This window comes from Corvus kubaryi, unplaced genomic scaffold (assembly GCF_017639235.1).
Source record: "Corvus kubaryi isolate FWS band 111438036 unplaced genomic scaffold, C.kubaryi_AGA036_p1.0 136, whole genome shotgun sequence".
NCBI lineage: Eukaryota > Metazoa > Chordata > Aves > Passeriformes > Corvidae > Corvus > Corvus kubaryi.
Genome location: NW_024580670.1, coordinates 8,293,535 through 8,314,728, shown reverse-complemented (window position 1 = coordinate 8,314,728; position 21,194 = coordinate 8,293,535).

The window sequence follows — 21,194 nt, the reverse complement described above, 5'->3', positions numbered from 1 at the left end:
GGTACACAATGATAAGAGATTTCTTTGAAATGCTCAAGATAGCAAACCCATAGGCAGAGCTATGACAGATCAAAGCAGTATTTGTGCTAAAGAACAGCCTGCTACTATTAAGTTTCGACTTTAAGGGCTGAATTTTTTTTTCCCTTCTGATTTTTTTTTCTTTTCAGTCCCAGATGCTTTTGCATCTGTTACTGTTCTTTCCTCATGGCTTTTATTTCACTAAGCCAGGCCCTAGATCCCGAAAGAAATGTCTTGTCAAAATTTCTTTTTACATGTAGCATTGTACTTTCTGTGTTCTATATGACCGGAAGTTTTCTTTTTCTCTGCTTACTTTGATACCCTTGACCTGAGATTTCTTTGTGCCACTAATCTTTCACACCCCGGCTCTAATGGAAACAGGGCTGTTCTTGGAGCAGTGTTGGGAAGCTGTGTGGCCAGAGGCTGGGCTGCTCAGCAGGGACTGGTCCTGCCTGGCCCAGGAGTGGTGCCAGCACTGCCAGCAGCACTGGGGCACTGAAAACAGGCTGCCAGTTCCTGTCATGGTCCTCTTGAGGAGGTTTTGCTGTTGCAAATAAAATTACAAGTGGTCTGAGGTTTTTGCTTCTCTGTTATTTGGCATCGTGCTTGTGACCCCACATCTGCAGCATTGTGTGAAAAGGTGAAAGTAATGAAGGCAGTTACTGATGAGCTATTTTTTTGCAAATGATTGTGCTGTATTTGCTCATAGCAGTAAGGACATCCAGTTCCTTACTGTTTTGTATGTGCTACACAGCACCTTGGCCTTGCAGCCATTCTGGAAAAAACGTATTTTCTGTTTTAACCAAGACCCGGCACTGCAAGAACCATCTTTGTATTATCCATTGATTAGGTGCCCCTTGGGGTTACCTGTGTAGTGTGTTCTTGTAAAATAGGAGCCTCTCAGCCAGGCTAGTGATGCTTTGAGTAAATTACAGTGCTATCTACGGAGAGTATGTGATGCTGTTTGCGGGAGAAACTTGCTGGTTTTGTTCACGCTTTTTGTTGCAAATTTGCTTGATGGCTACTCTTCTCTGCCAAAGTACCTTTTAGTCTTAAAGAAGCTGATGGGCTTTCTGTTTTGAAGATCCACTAAAATGAGGTATGAAATACTCCTCTATTATCTAGTGTGTGTTGGGACTTCGAGTTCCCAGTGCTGTAACTAGAATGGGTTTGGATTGGTACTCTGCATGAGGTGAGTGTCCAGTTCTCTGTATTGTCAGTGCTCTGGTAGGCACGTAAGGACCTATTAGACTCTTAGCAGAAGCAAACAGAGGATTAGAAGGGTTGAGGGCTGTATTTTCATCTCCTTGTTGCTGCAGAAATATAGCCTGCTCTAAGAGCACAATGTCAGAACCTGCAGGAAAGTGCTACTTGGGATAGTCTTGGAGGTTAAGGCAGAACTCTGTAGTTTCATGAAACCCAGGCAAGGAGTTGGTGTTGCAACACCGATTTTAGCAAGCATTTTTACTTCTTCAGGAAAGGTGTTTCACCTGGAAGTTCCGTGTAGTGGCCAAGTTCGGCGCTACCTCTTGTTTGGCTTGAATGACTGTGTCACGTAAGTGTGGTTGTGGTCAGAGGAAGAGCCTATCTTGGTCTGAATGCAAAGTGTATTCCTTGTTATTTCAGGCACAGTCACTTCCACAATCACAGACTGTCTTTTGAGTCATCAGAATTGATTTTTATGCCCACTAATTACTGCCGTGTCTGTTCCTTGGAAACCATGGGCAGTGAAGGCGCAGTTCATGAGCATTGAACTGGTACAGCTTATATTGAAATGAGTTAATATTTGGAAGAATTTTTGATTCTTAATAGTTGAAAAGGTCTTGCAAGGATGCTTGCTACTTTGGAAAATACTATGGTTGCAGTTACTATTCTGCAACTTTGCTGTTTCTTTCCTCTTCACTACATGATCCAATCCAACTCCAAATCAGCTGGCACTATTTGCATGTTACACCAGCTCTATGTTTTACTAGTTTTACTGAGGACTCCCAATAAAATGGGATTTTTAAGATGATTTTGGATCATCTTTCCTTTCTGTCAGCTCTTGTCAGCAGGCCTGCCAGAATAAAAATATGAATTTTGGCTGGTGATGGATTTAGAACTGTGCTTGGATATATCAAAGACGAGCCAGAATATGGCATTAGTAGGGGTAAAAAAGGTCACTATGCTGCATTCTTCTGTAAAAGCAGTCAAATCTGCAGGATATTCTAGAGTACCAGAATAAGTTCTGGTAGCAGGAAGATCTTGGTAATTAAACTGGTTGTACTGGGTGAAAATCCAATGGGGATATTATATTGGTAAGAAAAATGGTGGGGATACCTGTTTCATGGCAGCAACGCAAAGGGAAGCAAAACAGGTATTTGGTTTATTCAGCTTTCAAACAACTTTGATTTTTCCTAAAACTCTATTTCCACACCTTCTGGAACATTATGCTGCTTTCAGTGATTATCAAGCCTTTCTTTTTGAACATGCAGAACACAGATTTATATGAAGTTGAGGGAAGCACTTGTGATTAAAAGATAAACCCAGGCAAGCCAGCTCTTAACAGAGTCTTTGGTTAACCCAAATGTTTGGACAAGTTTGAAATCGAAATCTGAATCTGAATCTAGATTTCACAAATAACCTTTGTTTTCAAGTGGCTGAGCCAATGTTCCAGGTCCTGGCAAGCACTGGCTCTGAATATCAGAGATTGACCCCATTCATGATGATGGAAAAGAATCAGTTTATCCTTACATAGAGTGTAACCATTCCCGAGTGAAATGGCTGGAAAATCTTTTCAACAGCACAATTTTATGTGGAGAGCAAATGATTTCACAGCCTACTCTGAAAGTAATTAACAGAAACAGGGTGTAAGCACCAGCTTCTGTGCTCTCTCCAGTAAACAAAGTAAGAATTTATGCTATTAACCTTGTTAAGTAACTAACATTTTTCCTCCTCTGCATTAGCTTTTGCCTTCTCCCACAGTTCAACCCCCCCCAAGCCTGAGGCCGCTTGATACACCAAAATGTTCAATCCCACATTTGAATAAGCTGAATAAATCCAGCCATACTGCTAAACATATGGTAAGTAATAGCATCATTAACAATAGCATAGTGCACATTTGACAACTGAAGGGATTTGGCTGCTTTGTGCCAGAGGAGTGACAGCAGAGGAGCAGTCCTGGCTGCTCCTGCCATCCTCTTCTGTCCCTCCCTCTGCCTTGCCTGCTTGAAAATTTGAAAGGCTGCCCATCTTCTTACCAGTGACTTGGGCTCTTATCTTACACTGTCAGCTCTGTGAGGCTCCATTTCACCTTTAAATGTTGCTGTTTATTCTGCACAGGTGGGGATGAGAGTGCGGAGAGGAACAAACAAATGCCCTCAGCATCTGGTCAGGGCGATTGCTCCACGGTATGCCTTGGCCCTGACTGTCCATCCATGGCTGAGCACGTCTTGTGGCATTCAGACAGACTGTGACACATCAGGGAAGCCAGAAAGTCCAGCTACTGCAGCACGGTCAGGAGCAGAGAGAATTGGTACATGGTGTGTTCTCAGCTGTGAACTAAGAGACTGGTGGCCTGGTGCACGTGGGAGGATTGTTGGAGTGGTGTGTGTTGATTTTGAACCTGTCCAGGGAAAAGCGCATTATTCTCCCTTCACACCCTCCCTGACCTATCCTGAAGGCACAGGTGCTGTTGTGGCAGTACAGCCCCAGAGGATGTGCACAAGATCCTGCCTCTCCTCTGCCAAAAGTCCTCCTGGTTGGCACTCTGCTGCAGGATGCAGCCTTGCTCATGGGTTTGTGGGGTGCTTTGGCCCCCAGCACCTCAGATGTCAATACGGATTGCCAACCACTCTTTGTCGGCTTGTTCCTGTTCTTGCTGCAGTCACTGGCAGCACCTCATAACCCCTGTCCCCTGCCTTCCCTGCTGCCCTTCTTTCCTGCCCTGCTCTATCTTTGCTTCTCCTCCAAGATATATTAGACTTGGTGTCTCTCATTTCCCCTTCTCTCCTTATCACATCTAAGTCCATAAATGCATCAATCCCAATCCCTGCCCATCTCAGAGCTGGAAACCCTAGGAGTTACCTCAGTTCTCTCAGAAAGACCGGACTGCTGCCTTCTACACCTCAAAGGGCAGCTGACACTGGCAAATGTCACTCCCTGAAGACTGCATGCTAGCCAGGAAAACGCAGAAGCCCGGAGGTCTAGCTGCACGCTCTGGTTCACGGCGGCACACACAAAAGAGAGCAAAGAGTGAGCTCCTCACCCAAGGGAGCTGGGAGCTAGTCCTGGACTAGTTGGAGGGTATGCAGGCAGAGAAGGAGAGAGGAGGGGACTCCTTGTATAGATTCCACACTGAGGTTTACTGACATAAAAGTACTAAGGACAAAGAACCCCAAATAACTGAGGATCCAGGAATTTATCCTGAGGGAGCGAAAGGCGGGGATAAGGGATACAGCCAATGAGATAAAGGGAAGGAGGCGGGGTAGAAGCTGAGGAAACCAATGGGAACAACACATAGGAGGGACTTAGGGAAGTAACCAATGGGATGTTGAGGAGGACAGAACTTTCTAGAACTCATACGTAGTTAACTAAGGGAATTTAATATTTATAATGTCATACATAAAACAGGGAGGGAAAAACCTTAACCAATCAACTTAATACACGAATTATGGAACCAGGGGATTATGGGTTCTCACCCTAACCACAGAGTGAGTTGTTAAATAGTGGTGCCTGACCACGACAGCAGGGCTTGTGCAGTTTTGTGCAGGGATCAGAGTGGTTGTGGTCATTTGCATCGCCACACCTTCCTATAACTTTGGGGTATCAACAGCAGGGTCTTTTGTGTTGTTAGTATCAGGAATGGTTTTATTTTGTATCTTCATATTGTTGCTTGTCTGGTGCTTCATAAAAACGCCCATGGCCACATAAAACTTTCCCATATTTGATAGCCAGCTTAGCAAATTCTTTTAGATTCCTAACTGTGGAAACAGCAGATGGCTTCTGACCAAAAAGTCACTCCATCAATATATAGCTTAATGCTAGGGGATAAAACTGCTGCTTTGCTATGCATCCTGGATGCATAAACCCAGTTCACTTCATCATCTCTGAGCTCCCTTCACTTGCCACCTGTTATCCTGCTCCTGTGGATCAGTGTGCTCCCAGATAATCTCTTGTTTCCTGGTGGTGTGACGGGCAGCGCTCATGGCTCACCTGCAGCCGGGGCTGGCTTAAGGTGAGCAGCAGAAGCTTATGCAAATGATTGCTGCTGCAAGAGGTTCTCCCCAAAACTTTGTCTGGCAATATTCATATCCCAAACTTCTGAATTTACAACCATCCCTGGGTGTTACAGATGGGTCATCAGGTCACCCAGACCCTCTGTTTTGATACTGTTCTCAACCTCTGCTGGCTGCTGGGTTAATAAAAACACCTCCATAAATTACATTGTTTTGCTTCTTTATTTTCAGTAGAACATTTTTTGTATAAATGAACATCATCTTGCAGCATTTGCAATCCAGATGTTGGTGCTTTTTGTTAATGAAAAAGGACCCTGAAGTTAATTGACTACAAGGTGATGATATGTTAAAAAAGCAAATGAGTCAGTTCCTGTATTTTGCACTAGCTGAGCTCTTAGAAATGCAGGAAGAGAATAAAGCACAATAAAAAGAGAAGTTAAATGCAAATGTCTGGGTTTTTTTTCTTGAATCATTGAATATGCTCTGAATAATAATCAAGAACATGACTTTTTTTTAAAATAAGAGGTTTTAAACAGATTGTTTCAATGCAAAGCCATGCTATGTTGCAGGGGAAATACACCATTTTATTCATCTAACTCACACTTGTTTCTGAAGGAGTATGAGTGTGTAGGGGGCAGAGAAAGATTCTACCCACCTGCCTTTGGAAGACCAAGCACTGGAAGATGTGTTTGGATGTGCCACAGGTCTGTTTTGACTGTGCAATTTACTGTGTGTATGTATGAGAAACCAGCACAGAGAGCAGGTAGTGGAAAAGACTCACTGGTAATAGTTGAGAACTATCTGTGCTGTGGGCTGAAAATAAATACAAGATTTACGTGCCGCCAAGAAACAATGCTCTAGCCAAAGGGGATGGTCAGAGCAGGGGTGGTTGCAGAGGGGTTGTGATTCTCAGCAAGGAATGTGGAATCTGTGGGATCCTGGAATGCACCTCGGGAGCATCAGCAAAGGTGTGTGCGCTTACATGGGGGGGCATCGTGTTGGAAGGATGATGTGTTAAGGAGTGTTTGTGTGCAGTCACTTCTGTCTGTGCAGCCGTGGTTTGCATCCCAGCACCGTCAAAGGGACGGCACTTGTTTTGGGAAGACACACACCACGCACTCCCTGTGCTTTGCTTTGGCTGACTCGATGGATTTAATGCCCTAATGCCAGTGTCAATATGCCTGGGATTTGTCGCTCGCACTGAAAGTTCCTTCAGCCCTCCCCCTGTCCTTGTCCTGGTGCGGGAGCCCAGCAGATGGAGCAGTGTTCCTGCTCTGAGGGATGCTGGTGGGGGGCGGGTGCATGTCTCCGTTCGGGGGAGCGGGGCCGCATCCGGAGCAGCGCCATGAAAGTCAATGGAGTTGAGCTGATCGGCCCCTATGCATCTATAAAATACAGAATAAAAGCTTCAGTATAAAAATATATATATGTGAGATTCCCATTTTCTGCGAGGGGAGTGCTCTGAAATATGTATATCTGAGTAATAGAAGAATTTGTATAGAAATACATTAAAATTTCCAAACTTTATATACTCTACTGTAGACTGTTTTTACCTGAACTCTAATTTACAGTAGAAACTTAGACAAGGGCATAACAGAACAATCCCTTTGATCACATTGGTATTTTATGATAACGATATACTTTATTATTTTTAATAAAACACTAGTAGCTGCTGTTAGCAGTATTCCCTCAGCAGCAGCCATGAGCGCTGGCACAAACAAGAACAGAGAACCCTTCTCCATCTCTTCTTTTTCTTAATAAATAATTGAAGGAGAAAACGAGAAAAATATGGCGTAGGATCCAAACAATAAACAAAAACCAGGGTCAGAAAGCAGGGCACACGCTTTCTTCTCCTTTAAACCTAACTACCCATGTTTTTTTTCTTGCTGTGACAGAGAAATGTACTCAGCTCTTTTGGTAGTGAATTGTATCTTCAAAAAATATTTTTATATATGGCAGTGCTGAGCAGCATAATAGGTCTAATGGCATATTTTCATCTGTGTTACTGAGACAGGTCTCCTGCCACACAAAGCACAGCCCTGCTCCAATTATGTAGTCATGGCTGTGCCTGCCCTGAACTACATGCTGTTCATTGGAATGGTTGTTTCACCCAGGTAAGTTTGGAATAAAAGAGGTCAGCATTTGGCCCCTGCAAGCTAATGGGAATCTAGCCCTTTGTAGGTTTTTTCATTTCTCTCTTAACTTCACTGATGGGGCAATAACATCATCTTCCAGCTGCCTCTGGACACTGTGCCTTGCTGTGTCTGTGCACCTCCTTACTTCCCAGGCTTCCTTGCTTCAGTGCATGTCCTTTGGACATTTCCTAATTTTCCCCTCTGAGACTGCACTGTTGTGATCTCCCTCTGCAGTGTCTTGCTGTCTCTGGGTACAAGATACCCAATGTTCAGTGTTAATTCTGCTGAATTTCAAAAGCATTAGAAGTTTTTAGCTGCAAAGCAGACCTAACAGGAATGTAAACAGCTTCCTCTGGACATAGTCATTTTACATTAGCAAGGCATGTCTGTTTGGCAGGCTTCCCTCCATTTCAGGAGGGCTAAATTTGGCTTCTTTTCAACCATCCTACCTGGTTACACAAGGTAGGCAATAGAACTGAGCTTTGGATTGTTGTGTTAACCATTCTGTATGCATTTCATTTGCCTGGTGTCTATATTTCTAGTTTGTGCCTGTAGCAGGAAAAAAACAGTGGTGCTTATCACATAATTTCAACTCCCTTTAAAAACTAATGGGAACTGCTACAAAATCTTAGGTAACAAATAGATTTAAACTTCAGTTTGACCTCCTTAGCCAAGCAAAACAAAAGCTGAGAAGGGATTAGTTTTCTGTGAGCACATCAAGGGGCAAAACCCCAAGCGAGTGGGGAAGAGCTGTTTCAGCTGTATAATACTAGCTGGAGAACAAAGAGGGCTGGATTTGGCCTGAATTAATTTAGGATGCTAGAAGCTCCTTTATGTCTGATCAGGGCAATTCTGGGACAATGGCTCAGTAGGCACATCAGGCGAAAACCAAAGCTGGCTTTTTAAAGGAGCATCCTCAGGGTGTGAAAGTGATTATGGGGGTGAGTCCTGCAGAAGCCCAGACTCACTGCCCAAGGAGTCCTTCACAGTCCACTCGTGCTTATTCCTGTGTTAAAAGCATTTAATGCTCCTTTTGGAATTACTCTGAGGTATAGAAAAAAGCATTTCTCGTGGTTGCATTTCTTGGGAAGAGCTACTGCTGAGCTGGGAGGAGGAACCAGCAACCCCCAGGCTCTCTGCCTGCTGCTGTTTCAAGGCTCTTGGCAGATAAGTTGAGCCCATGTTTCTGGTGCATCTGGTTCAGTCCACTGGCTGCTCTGAACCCTTTTTTGTTTTTCCATCAGACCAATGCTTCTGACTTTGAAAGCCACTCTGTACTCTGTCCTTGCCTCCCTCTCTGGAAATCTTACCCCGTATCTTTCTACTACTCCAGCCCCTCAAAGTCATCCACACCCCCAGCTGCCTGTCATCTTTCCAGGAGCCATGATCTGTCTCTGCCATCTTCAGGAGTCTCATTTGGACCCACAGCTCCATTCTTTTTCTGCTCCTCCTCGGAGTCTCACCCAGTCAGAGCAAGTGCTGCACACCTGGAATGACTCGATTGCCTTCCCCCCTGTGCTCTGGGCCTGTCTCTGCATCTCCTGTCCCTGTGCTAGAATGTCGTACACCTGCTCTCAACAGGGTTTTGCAGACATTAGGGCCAAATTGCCAAGTGTGCCTGGTGGAACATTTTGACATGGTATACACTTAGGTCAGTGTTGATGACACTTGCTCAGAGCTGCTTTGCTGAGTACAGCTCTAGCCCTCAATTTTATTATTGAGAGCTCTGTTTGAAGTTGGGTACAGGAAAGGAACTTAAATTAGTGGAATTCTAGGTGTGATATATGTGTTTTCTGTGAGAAATGGTCCAATTAGAGTATCAGATGTTTCTCTGAGTATCTGTCTTCAATATTTTATCAACTTTGCCAGCAGTTGGAAGCCATGAGAGCAGATGAGGCTTGGTTCAGAGCAGTTCTCTGTAGTCTGATATGGGCTTATGTGAAAGTGATGCTTCTCCCTGGTTTCCCATGACTCTGCCAGTGTAGTTGTGCCCATCAGAATGAATCTGCCTGTGAGAGTCTGTAGGTCAGCAGTACCCTGGAACAGACCCATGGATCACCAGCCCATGGAGCAGTGGTGCCACTATGCACGGCAAAGGGGGACTGTTGTGCATTCAGACACTGCAGCAATTCAGCATGCATGGCAGCAATGTATTCCAGCTTTGTACTGCTAAAATGGGGGGCAAATCTATCTGATCCATCTGCTGTCAAATTAATGTCCAAAGCTGCCTTTTGAATTCAGGTCTTTCACGAGGAGCAGCCTGAGTGACAGCTACGGGAAAGAATACAGAGATGTGAATTTCCTGCACTATAACTCTTGAAGACTAAAATAGTTGGTATTCATAGTTCAGCTTAGCTTTGGCAGGGTGCTCTGAAATCATAAGTTACACAAAGGAGAAACCATGTGTGCTCAGATACACTAGATCTTTTTTTATTGTTATTGTACTAACTCCTCATTTCTAAGTAGCTGCATGCCAGGTGCATGCCATTTCCCATCCCTCCTTACAACAGAATTTTAAATTATGAAAACAGTTTTTGTCTGAACTTTGACAAAAGGACATCTAAAGCTCTGTGAGGATTGCTGGTCTCCCAGAGACAGAGTCAATAAACTTCTGGCACTTTGCAAGTACCACAAGATAATATTTTACTTGATTATGAAGTTTGTGCACCTTGCAATAGTAATACTAATACCTCAGAGGAACTAAAGAGCATTTTTAGCATTTCATTTGCATAAGGGCTGAATTTGTTACCTGTTGAATAGGTACCCTGGGGATCCTTTGATTTGCTGTGGAGTTCTGTATGGCATGGAAATTGCACAGGAGTCAGTAGCACCAGTGGAGTTTGGGTACTCTCTGGCTTGTCAGAGCCTTGCCACTCAAACCCCATTAACTTGCCCCCTGAAGATTAAGTGATTTTGTGGATTTTCTTCTAGTGTTGCTGATTAGCCAGCCATTAAGTGCAGGGAGAAACCCCTGATTTCAAGGTGAGTTTCAAGGAAAGCTGTGGACAAAAGTGCATTTGGGAGCAGGATGCTGTGAGCCCTGGTGTCGTGGGCCCAAAGACTGGATGGGCATTCAGCAGGTGAAAAGAAGTGTTTCATGGTCCTGTCTTAGAGCAAACTGAGGACCAGAGAGGGAGTTTCTCCATCATTGAAGGCAGCACAGCAAGTGAGCCCTGGAGCCAGGAGCCATTTAGCAGAGCAGCTGTCATTGCAAGATCCCAATGAGGATGGTGTTGATGGCCTGGGCATATTCCTCAGCTTTCACATTCCCACTGGGGCTGTCCAATATGACAGGGAGGGCTTTTGTTGGAAATGTGAACCTCAAAACACTGTTTTCTATTGCTCAGTGCAATAAGCTAATCACAAAACCATCCTTACCCTGCAACTTGCATTACCAACTACTTCCAGCCTGGAAACAGTGGGCCCAATTTGTTTACCCATGTGCAAAAAAAAAAAAAAAATCCTATAAGTTTATATAAGAATCTTTGCTGCATAAAGGAATGCAATATCTGAATAATTAATTTTTAGTTTTACATGTATAGTTTGGCACTTTCAAGCCTAAAAAAAGAGGAATGTGTTGTGGTGACATAAAGGGGAAGTAATGAAAATTAAGTAGATATATGCATTTAAAGAGAGTTAGTTAAACTGCATTTAACCTGAGTGTGAACAATCATTCAGAATTATCAAACTCTTCATTTGCTATAATTTACTTTGAAAGTGGATGAAGGTAAATTGAATTAAGGCCTCTTTAAATAGAAGCATCTACATAGTGATGCAATTAAACTAATATGTTCTGAGGGTTAATTTGAATAGCAGATCCAGACTGATGAGAAGGGCTATGGGGCAGTTGCTTAGTTTGAAGAATCCTATTAAGATGGGCACTGGAAAGTATTGGCTCATTTCAGAGGTGGAGGAAAACGTCCTTGGAAGAGGTTCCTCCTGTTCTGAGCCACGTAAGGACTCTTGGACATCATCTGCAAAACCTTTCCAAGCAACTTGTGCCCCTCAAGCTGTGGATCCTCTGCCGCTGTCTGAGCTGTTTGGCTCTGTGCTCCTTTCCTCAGTGAGGAGAATACAGCAGTGTCTGTGTCATGGGGCTGTAACTTCAGAAGCAAATAGAAACTCAGAGAAGGTGGTTGGTAAGAGTTATTTCAAACTTTCACCAACTTTTGAATGACTGAAAATGTAGTGATTATTGTTACCCTTCTCTGGTTCCAGAGCACAGAGTCAATGTTTGCTTTTTTTAGCCAAAGTTTTCTCTGTATTCCAGCCCAAGAAGGAACGCACAGGTGCAGTGTCTATACTGCTGTAGACTGATAGATTCTTCCCCCACCCCCCCCAAAGACTACACTTGTCTTAATTTCCTCTCAATTATACTCAGGCATTAACTAATGCTGACTAACTACGGCCCAAAATAATTATTGCTATCTGTTCCCTTTGTAAATATAACTCCAGTGTTGAGCTAGAAGAATAATGGCATATTTACAGAAGGCAGCTAATTAAATTGAGCTTCAATTGCTTTCAGTTTGCCAGAAGGAGCCATTTTCACAGTAAAAATGTGTGCAAGCCTGCATGCTTACCAGGAACAACTTGGTATAACATAATTCAGAGTTCCCAAGACAAAAATTCAGTTCAAGACAAATTTACGCTGGCAATAAAAATCTCATTAAGGAAGATATGAAGATCTCTCTACTACACCATGACAGTTAAAAGAGGTTATCATTTTTTTCAGTTTATTTAAGGAACAGTATATATTTCATTGTTCCAGAGCAGCTGTAATTGCAAGTGTCTTTCAAACACTGCTTGCAGTGATGCATTTGTCTTATGACTGTAACTTCAGAACCAGCCTGTTGATGCATCTTCATAAGAACAGGAGAAGATGCTGAAGTTTCCAAATTCTTCAATGCTCTGGTTCAATTTTTCCCTATTTTTCCAACCCTGAGTCCTGGAAAGTCTCTTTCCCTGCTATTATTCAGCCACCTGCAAAAACTTCTGATGGTCACAACTTGTCTCCAAGTGTTTGCACTCCCTTTTTTTCCTTCGAGATGTTTAGCGAAAACTATTCATGATAATTACAGAGCAGCAGTCCTTTTGCAAATCAGAGTTTGAAAGAACCATTCTTGCTGAAGCCTGTTGTTACCAGTCCCCAGGGTCTTTTATGTTCTGCAAAAACAAAAATGATGGGATTGTTTCAGAATGGCTTTTTCCTCTACAACGAAGAATGTGTTCCTCTTGTCCCAGTGTTCAGATGCAGAAGTCTGGCCCTCTGATTGTTATTTACAGTCTTCCTTGAAAATGTTCACTGCATTGCTGGATGGAAAACTAATTTTCTTCTCCTGTCTGCATATAATTCCTCAATTTGTTTTTATCTGTTGAAAATAACAATTTGGCAGACATCAGCACTTTTCCCATGTTTAGTTAATTCATTTAATTTTGTGGTAAATGAGAATAATGGGGCTTAATTTTGCTATTTATGTATTGATTGATAAGTATGGAGATTGCAGGAGATTTGGCTTTACAAACCAAAATTAAGTGACCTCTCCATGAGGATGATTTGGCACATGTCCTTCACTCAGTGCATGGAAGTGGAGATGGCACGGAAGCAGATGTGGCTACTTCAGGTTACAGGAAGATGAAATGTGAAAATTTGTAATGTAAAACTCTATTATATGAATGGAAATTAGCACCAAGTGGGAAACACAACTTGCTGGCCAAAGACTGCTCTGACCAGCTCCCCTTCTGATACAGTGGTGCTTTCCCTTATTTAATGGGAGACGGCACTGAGTGCCTCAGTGGGCAGAGGAGCACTGGGGAATTCAGATAAATGGATTGTAGGGAGTGTCTGAGCTTGAAGCTGGGGCTGAGGATAACAGGCTTTACTTTCTGTTTTTGAACCACAGAAGACCTCTGTGCACTTTAGCAAGTTCCTTGGATTTTTTTCCATCTGTATTGTTGCCTTTATAATACCTTTGGTCTACCTTGCTTAGTTTGAGTGTCAGTTCTTTGTGAAAGGATTTGTCATTAAAAGGGTGTAACAGAGGCAGTCCTAGCTTCCTTCGGAGCTTTTGAAACAGAGAAGGGAAATAATACCACAAGACCTGCACCAGCATCTGGTAGCTGGAAGTTGTCTCTGGTGATCAAGGACCTGGTGGGATGGAGATGTGGTAGGTGAGCCCTCACCATCCTGCCTCTGCTGGTGAGTTGGCTTGGAAGAAGTTTGGGGTTTGGTTTGCTCATTGAGCAAGCATGGGCTGAACTGCACCTTCCTCTCATGGTGGCTCTGCTGTGAATTTGCAGCGCTGGTTTGTCCTCCCCTGGCTGATGCTGCTGCTGGCCCCACACAGATGGTCAGTTGGGCCAAGGCACAGGGATGAGACACAGTGGGCTGAGCCCAGCAAGAGAGAAGAACTTTTGTTACCCTCTGCCAGAAGCACGGGGTGTATTTGAGAGATTGGGAAAAGCTACACAAGCTTCTTTGAATTTAACCTCAAAATCTAATTTCAAAGGTAACTGCTTGCAAATTTCCAACTGTCTTTTAGTATTGAAAGCCCCTTGCATTCCCCCAGTGGCAATGCTCAGCAGCCCTTGAAATTATTTCCAGCATGTATTTTAAGTTTCCAAAGAAGAAAGCATAGGGAAAAAAAAAAAAATCTAGATTCTCCTCAGTGATGTTGCATCAATACTTGGCTGATCTGTGTAATGCGAAGCACAGCAGAGCAGAGCTGAGCTACCAGTTGCTCTCTAACGAGAGGATTAGATTCGCCTGCAGATGGGCTGGCATAACTTAAACAAGAGAGCAAACATGGAGTAAAGTCAAACTTGGACTCTGGGTGAAGGTGATACAGCTTTTCCTCTGATGAGCATCTGCTGCACAAACAGCAGGCAGGAAAGCAAAGCAAAAGCAGTTGTTTGGCCAGAGCTTGAGGAGCATTCTGCACTGAGTCAGTGCAGCTTTGCTTAATGTTTTTTACTACTACTAATTGTATTTATGTTCCTGGCCAGCTCAAGTGCTCTGAGGTTTAAATATGATAGTCAAATCCAATCCAAATATACTCACTCTCTCAAGTAGGATCAGTTTAACAAATAGCATCCTCTGAGGTGGGCTGGAGAACAGGGAAACCAAACTGGCAGCAAAGAGTTTTCAAAGACAAGAAATAATCTAGCAGTGCCTTTTCCCATTGAAGGTCAGGGATGAGACCCCAGCCTGTGGATGGAGGGGGGTAAGTGCTGTGGTCACCCTGTAAGACCTGCTCAGTATGGGGGTTGTCCTGAATTTCTTGGGGTTTCTTTGAGGCTTCCTCATTGAATGCAGATGATTCAAAAAAATGTGGCTGTCCCAGGGGGATCTTTGTCAATTATTTTGATAGTCTACAGAGCAAATTATTCAAGCTCATACTTAAATGTTTACATTCAGTATCTATTTAAAATCTGTTACTGTTGAAATAGAAATTGTTGCCATATCTCTGTAAAAGATGAACAAATTTTCCACCATTTTAAATACAGAACAGAAATGTTTGCAGTTTATTTCTGCATTTCCTGCATGATGTCTGGCAATTTTTCCATCCTCATCTATTATGGAATTTGCAACCTGAATAGGGTTTAATATCATGCTAGTATGGTAAATTTTCATATTTTTATTATTCTACAAGTTGTAGAATTTACATTGATACCTTTAGGTTCCTTTTTCATATTGTCTGCTCTTCCTTGCTGCTGATATATGCTCCTTGAGATCATAGCCATGACTTTTCCCTTTGTAACTGAATTTAAAAATTATTTTTACAGATTTCATTTTAATTGGATATTTTTCCTTTTTAACTAAATAAACCTTCTTTCATGGTTGAAAGGGTTGTTTGTTTGTTTGTTTGTTTGTTTTTCTTGCCTTCTGATTATTATTCACTCTGTTTATTTGCCTGAAAAGCATTTTCAGTTTCTATTTTGCCTTGTTGGTTTTCTGGAGTACCAGCAGTCAGCATTCATGGTCAAGCTGGTATCTGCAGAGCAGAATGAAATGTGGCCATGACTACTAGTAGTGAATCCATGATGAATATTTAGGTTGGTGATTCATTCTCTTCATCTGTTTTTTTATCCAGGGACATTGACTGCTGAACCACCTCAATGCAACCGCTGTATTTTTTTTCTGTTAGAAAGATATCAGTTTCCAAACTGTTTCCAGAAGTTGAGCCCCTGTGGTAATGTAACGTCTTCCTCATATCGTGGTAGATGTATTTCAGTAGGTCTGGAGGGGTCTCAGAGGGACAGCTCTTAATGCACCATGGTAGCGTCCTATACTAACTAGGTCTTAAATTTAAAGAAAAGCCTCTAATTCTGTTTTCTTTATGTTTAGAAAGCAAATACAGCTGTTTGAGTCAGGACAGAGTAGGAATTACAGCCACAGCTGATAAAAAGGTAAAAGCTGCAAATTCAGTAAAGGACTAATGAAAGCTGTTGACTCAGGAAAGGCCAAGCAGCTGAAATTAGCTGGGTTATCCAGCTAAATAAATTATCTGGAAAATCCATCTGAATTAGCTCAAATTGAGCCAATATCTGATATGTGGGCAAATCACTCTCATGGGTTGGCAGGTGGAAGATGGACATTTCAGAGACCATCAGGTCTCCTGGAGGAATGAGCAGTGGCTGAAGCTTCAAGCACCCAAATGTATTACGCTGAGACTGAGGATGGGGCTGCTTGGGGGTCAGGTTTTGGCTGTGGGGAGCAGAGCTGGCAGCTCAGTGCTGCTGTCTCACTGCTCTGGGGACAGCGAGGAGGCCGTGCTCTAAGGACCTGCTCCATGGAGCTCTGCAGGCTGGATCAAGCAGGGGAGGGATCGGTCAACTGTAAGAGCTCGTGGTGCTAGAAATGACAGAGGAAATCATAATTGCAAATAGCAGGTGAGAGCAGCTGAAATTAATTAGTACTGCAGCCTGAGGTGAAGTTGCAGAAAGCTGCACACAGTGCTGTGTGTAACTACCTGCTGATTATCACAATCTCTTTGTTCGTCCACAGTTCCTCAAGGCAAATCGTAGCCCCTTCACTTAGTTGGAGGAACAATTGGATTTTGGCCTCAGAGAGAAATTCTTGTAAACTTGAGTAAGTAAAACATCTATGCTGCTTATTCTATGCTTTTCATGTGCTTGTTGGCTGTTAGTTTAGCATTTTACAAGTGAAGCCAAGAAGAGATGACATTATTTTTTCTTTTCACAATTTTTTTCCATAAATTTATTCTTCATGTCTCTGCAGAAACCAAGTTTTCCCCCTGTTGTTCTTGCTATTGGCATAATACATAGATAAAGCAATTTCAGAGAGTATTTCTCCTAGTTAGGCGGAGCAGAGTTCCAATATATCGTGGGCACATCTGTCAACATGATGCCCCTGCCTGTCTTTATTTTCTCAGTTTGCTTGTGGTCCATTTAAAATTAGGTTACAACTGATTGGTTCCTGCATTCAAACTGCTTTGAACAATGCTCCATCCATGGGCAAATAAAACAAAACTGAGGCAACTGGAAAGCCTGAGGGATCAATTCCAAATATCACTCTGGAATAAAAACTGTATTTCCTTAATTTTTTTATTGATTCAGCACTCATTCTCCTGTAATGTTGCTGTGGTAGTATTAAAACTCAATGACTGACATTGGCATCCCATAGAAGTAATTTAAATAGCAGTACTTGGGAAGAAAGCAGGCTTTGCTTTTGCAACAATTTTGCTCAAACTGGCACAGAGGAGCTCCCTTGGATGGAGGGAATAGACTGGGCACCTTTTTCCTTTGAAACATGTAATTTCTATTTCTCACAGCCCTGTACTATGCCTGTGAAGCCAACAGGGCACCTGCTGTTGGCACTGCTGGGTGCAGCCTTTGAAAGCAGGTATCAATATTTGGGTTGTAGGTGGGAACAGGTTATTTGTGTAGGGCACAGAACTGCTGTCTGTTCAAACAAGCCCCAGCCTATTCTTCATACAATCCATGATACCAAGCAAATGAAAAGAGCATTCCTGTGAAATTGAAGACATTTGGCTAATTAATAGTCACAAAAGGTGTGCCTCTTACAGGTGGGAATTTCAAGGGACCTCATGGGGTTTGGATTCACAGAGCCATCAGTGAAGTGGTAGCTGGACATGAGTCCTTCAAAATGCCTGGGAGTCCTTGCTTGCCCATGGAAAATAGGATGGAGATATTGTTACATTCTGTGAATCTCCAAGGTCTGCAACACCGCACTGGTGAGAGGTGTTTCTCAGTCTCTGCTGCCCATGAGGCACTTGCTGGGGGAACCAAGGTATTCCCAGCACTCCAGCTTGGGTTTGTGCTTCCTGTGGGCACACACAGGTAAAGGAGACTGCTAAAAATGAAATAAAACTTGAAAGTAGATATATGGGTGCCCCAGAAGCTGCTGAATGGTTTCTCTGTCAAGGCAGGTTAGTTACTGATGTGCTCTTGTAAGTATCCCAGAACCATAAAAATTATGTGTCCAGAGTCTGTTTCTGGACTGGGAAAATTTTAATGGAAATAGTCTCCTGCAGGAGGTCCCCAGGGTCTGGCAGACACAATATTTCGTGTTGGGTTGGGCATGAATCTCCAAGACAAAACAAAAACCAGGGAAAGTTTGATCAAAACTGTCCAGTTGAGATGTGTTAACCAGAATGATTCACAGAAGCAAAACTGATTAATGGGTGTTTTTGAAATAACCCAAACCCATTTGGTGGCAGTTTGTGAAAGAGGACTGTGACAACGCCTTTGCTGGACTGCATGCTAGGAGCAAAGCCAAAGGCCTTCTCCCTTGGCTCAGCCTGATTAAAAAGCAAATCAAACCCTTCCCTGAGCAAACAAGAAGCTGAGGTCTGGTCCAAAATCGGCATCTTTTCACCCAAAAGGGGAAATAACACCTTCTAAGTGGCTGGTTCATTGCTCTGCAAACTGTGCTTGTTGATATCAGATGCCAATTAAGAGTGGAAAAAACATGGCTTGGACCTGGTCTGAGTGGCATGAACATCCCTTTGAGCTGTGCAGGAACACGGACATCTTTGCCTTGGTGCAGGACAGGTGGGTGTGAGCAGTGCCACGTGCTTAGCTGATGGAGGGGGACACAGCCCACTCCACCTTCTACCACACCAGGGAAGTCTCTCACCCTGGGCACAGCGAGGGGGGAGCCCTGTCCCATCACTGCTTCCCAAAGTGGAGGGCTGTTTCCTCTGGACTTGTTTGCTGTTGACTGAAATCAGGGAGTGGTTTTGTTCTGGTGGAATGCTGAATGAATATTGAGTGTGCCTCTAAGATAAAGTCATTACTTAGGAGCTCATTAAAGTACTGGCCTTGAAAAAATTTCCCACTGCTAATATCCTCTTCCATCACTGTGTCAGGGATTGGAGCTGTTTAGAGGAAATGCACTGTGCTCTGCAGCTGTCTCCCACCTCTTACCTGGGGGCCACGAGGACCAGGGCTGGGATAAAACTTTTTTAAGCCTAGAGCTAAGAAAGGGCCCGGTGTTAACACGAGCTGTAAATTGATAAGTAACCCTGGCAAAACCCCTTAGCACCTTCATTTCCAGAAAAGATCCTGAGGCTGTTTTCTCTCTACTCCTCCCTTTAGTGAGCTGGGGCACTGCTCACTGCTGTGAAAGCACACTCCTCCCTCTTACTTTTCTCCCCCACGCCCCTTTTCCTCCTCATGCTCCTGACATTCACCTCTTGCTGTACCTGCAGGTTTTGCAATAGGAAGGGAGAAAGCAGCCCTGCCATTCCCACACATTGCTGTCCTGCGTGCTGGGACAGAGGTAGAGCCCCAGGGGACACCTCTGCCCCTGGGGCCACATCTGAGCCTGCAACTTGCGAAGCAGCTTGGGGCTGCCTGTGTCCAGTGCTTGAAGGTAACTTCAGGAAGGTCAGCAATGAGTTGCTGAGCTTCACTGTCAAGAAATCCTCCCTTGTAGCCCCAGCGTGGTTTGCTGGGTGGACACGAGCAGCGTTATTGCTGTGTTGGCAGATCTCAGCTCACTGCAGTGGGATTCAGGAGAACATCGAGTGTCCATGCTGGAGAGCCTGTCGGCAGCCCACCTTTCCTCCAGGCAGTGTGCAAAGGCCTGCTGGAGCTTAAATAAATACTAGTTTGCAGTAATGATATTTAATCCTCTTCAAACCATAATTTACAGTATCAGATTATTATCACGCTATCTTATCTACAGTTCCTAATGCTTTATTGTTATCCCATTACAGGGAGTTTTCTGCTGCCAGTGCATATTGTCTATTTCTCTTACAAATGTTCTACAGAAACCTTATTAATTATTAGTCTCATAAAACACCTGTTAATGTTACCATTTTAATAAATCTCCTCCTTAATTAAATTAGGTTGTTCTGATAGTAATCCTCTAATGTCCACTGCTTTTCTGTTCTCATCACAGTCTGATTGTAGAGTGGGAAGCAGCATTCAATTATAATTGATGTAGGTCATAATTCAGAACCAAATTATAACATATAAAGCCATATGATCATTGAGGAATATAATAGTTCTCTACACTAAAGTGTCATTTGGATTGATTAGTGCTAGAGCCTTGTTAGAGGTGAGAAAAGGCTTAATTCAAAAGGATCTTTTGCTTTTCTTTTTCTCTCTTTTTGTCTTGAATTCATGTACTCTATTTCCTCCTTGATAGGCAGCATCTACTTCAGCTACTCTGGGACAGTGCTCACGAGTACTTTCCCACTCTTTCCCACTGGTGTTTCAGTTCTAAAGCTGAGCTTCTTTTTTTATTATTTTGTAAAGGCAGACCACATGATGATTCTATTTAATGATTTAATAAAACCTTTCCTCCTGAGATTAGATGCAAGAGATCTTGATGCTGATCTATTACTGCTGCTACCCAAGCATGAAAGTACAGTTATATATGATACTGCAATGCTAAAGATGTAAGCAAATAATTAAAATTATACCAGAATGAAGACCTTACCCTAGCTGTTAGGTTGATTAGGCACCAGGAAAGTTTCCCACACTGGGTCCAGGATGGTCCCTCTCTGCTAGGGAATGTCTTAAGAGAAACCTATCCTGGACCTTGCTGGTGCTCACGCAGATCCTATTTGCATGGGAGGTCTGGGCACCTTTCAGCCTTGACTGCTTTTCTCCAGCTTTCTGAGCAGAGTTGTGACATGTTATATGGGATTAGTGGTGATCTCTTATATTACAGGAAACCCTAGGACAACAAGCAGAACTTTCCCAGGACCATTATGAGAACCTGACTCTCAGCTCTCCAGGTCTTTTCTGCTACTGGGAAAAAGCCCTGTTTCAATTGCTTCACTGCCTGCTTCCCCTCCCATCATCTTCATTTGCCTTCGTCATGACAGCTACAGCTATTTATTGGCCAGGAAAGCAACATAGTAAAATGTTATCTGTGGTTTTATTTGATTTTTATGTAATTTAGAAGCTCAGGTCCTTTTCAGGGTCTTCCCCTTGCCCTGTGCATATCTGCTGCCTCTGTATCGGTCCTCCTGCTCTCCTGTGGGCTTCAGTATCCAGTCCCTGTGGATAGCACTGACTGCCCTCCTCAGTAGGATATTGGCTTCTTCTTGCCCCATTTCATGAGGTGGATCCCATCTCTCCCCAGTTATCCTCATTTTTCAAAGAGGATACCCATGGCTGCTATTTCTGAATCATTTGTGAATTAAGAAAAGGATGCTGTAGCTACTTTGTATGTGATCTGATCCTTAAAAAAATCCCTTGCGTTCTTCCTTTTAAAACTGAATTACACACCAAAAAGGTTTTGGAGAGAAAAAAACTACAAGCTTCATTTGGATGATGCTGAAATGAAATATTTTTGCTTTTTAAAATGAAACATTTTGGTGTGTTT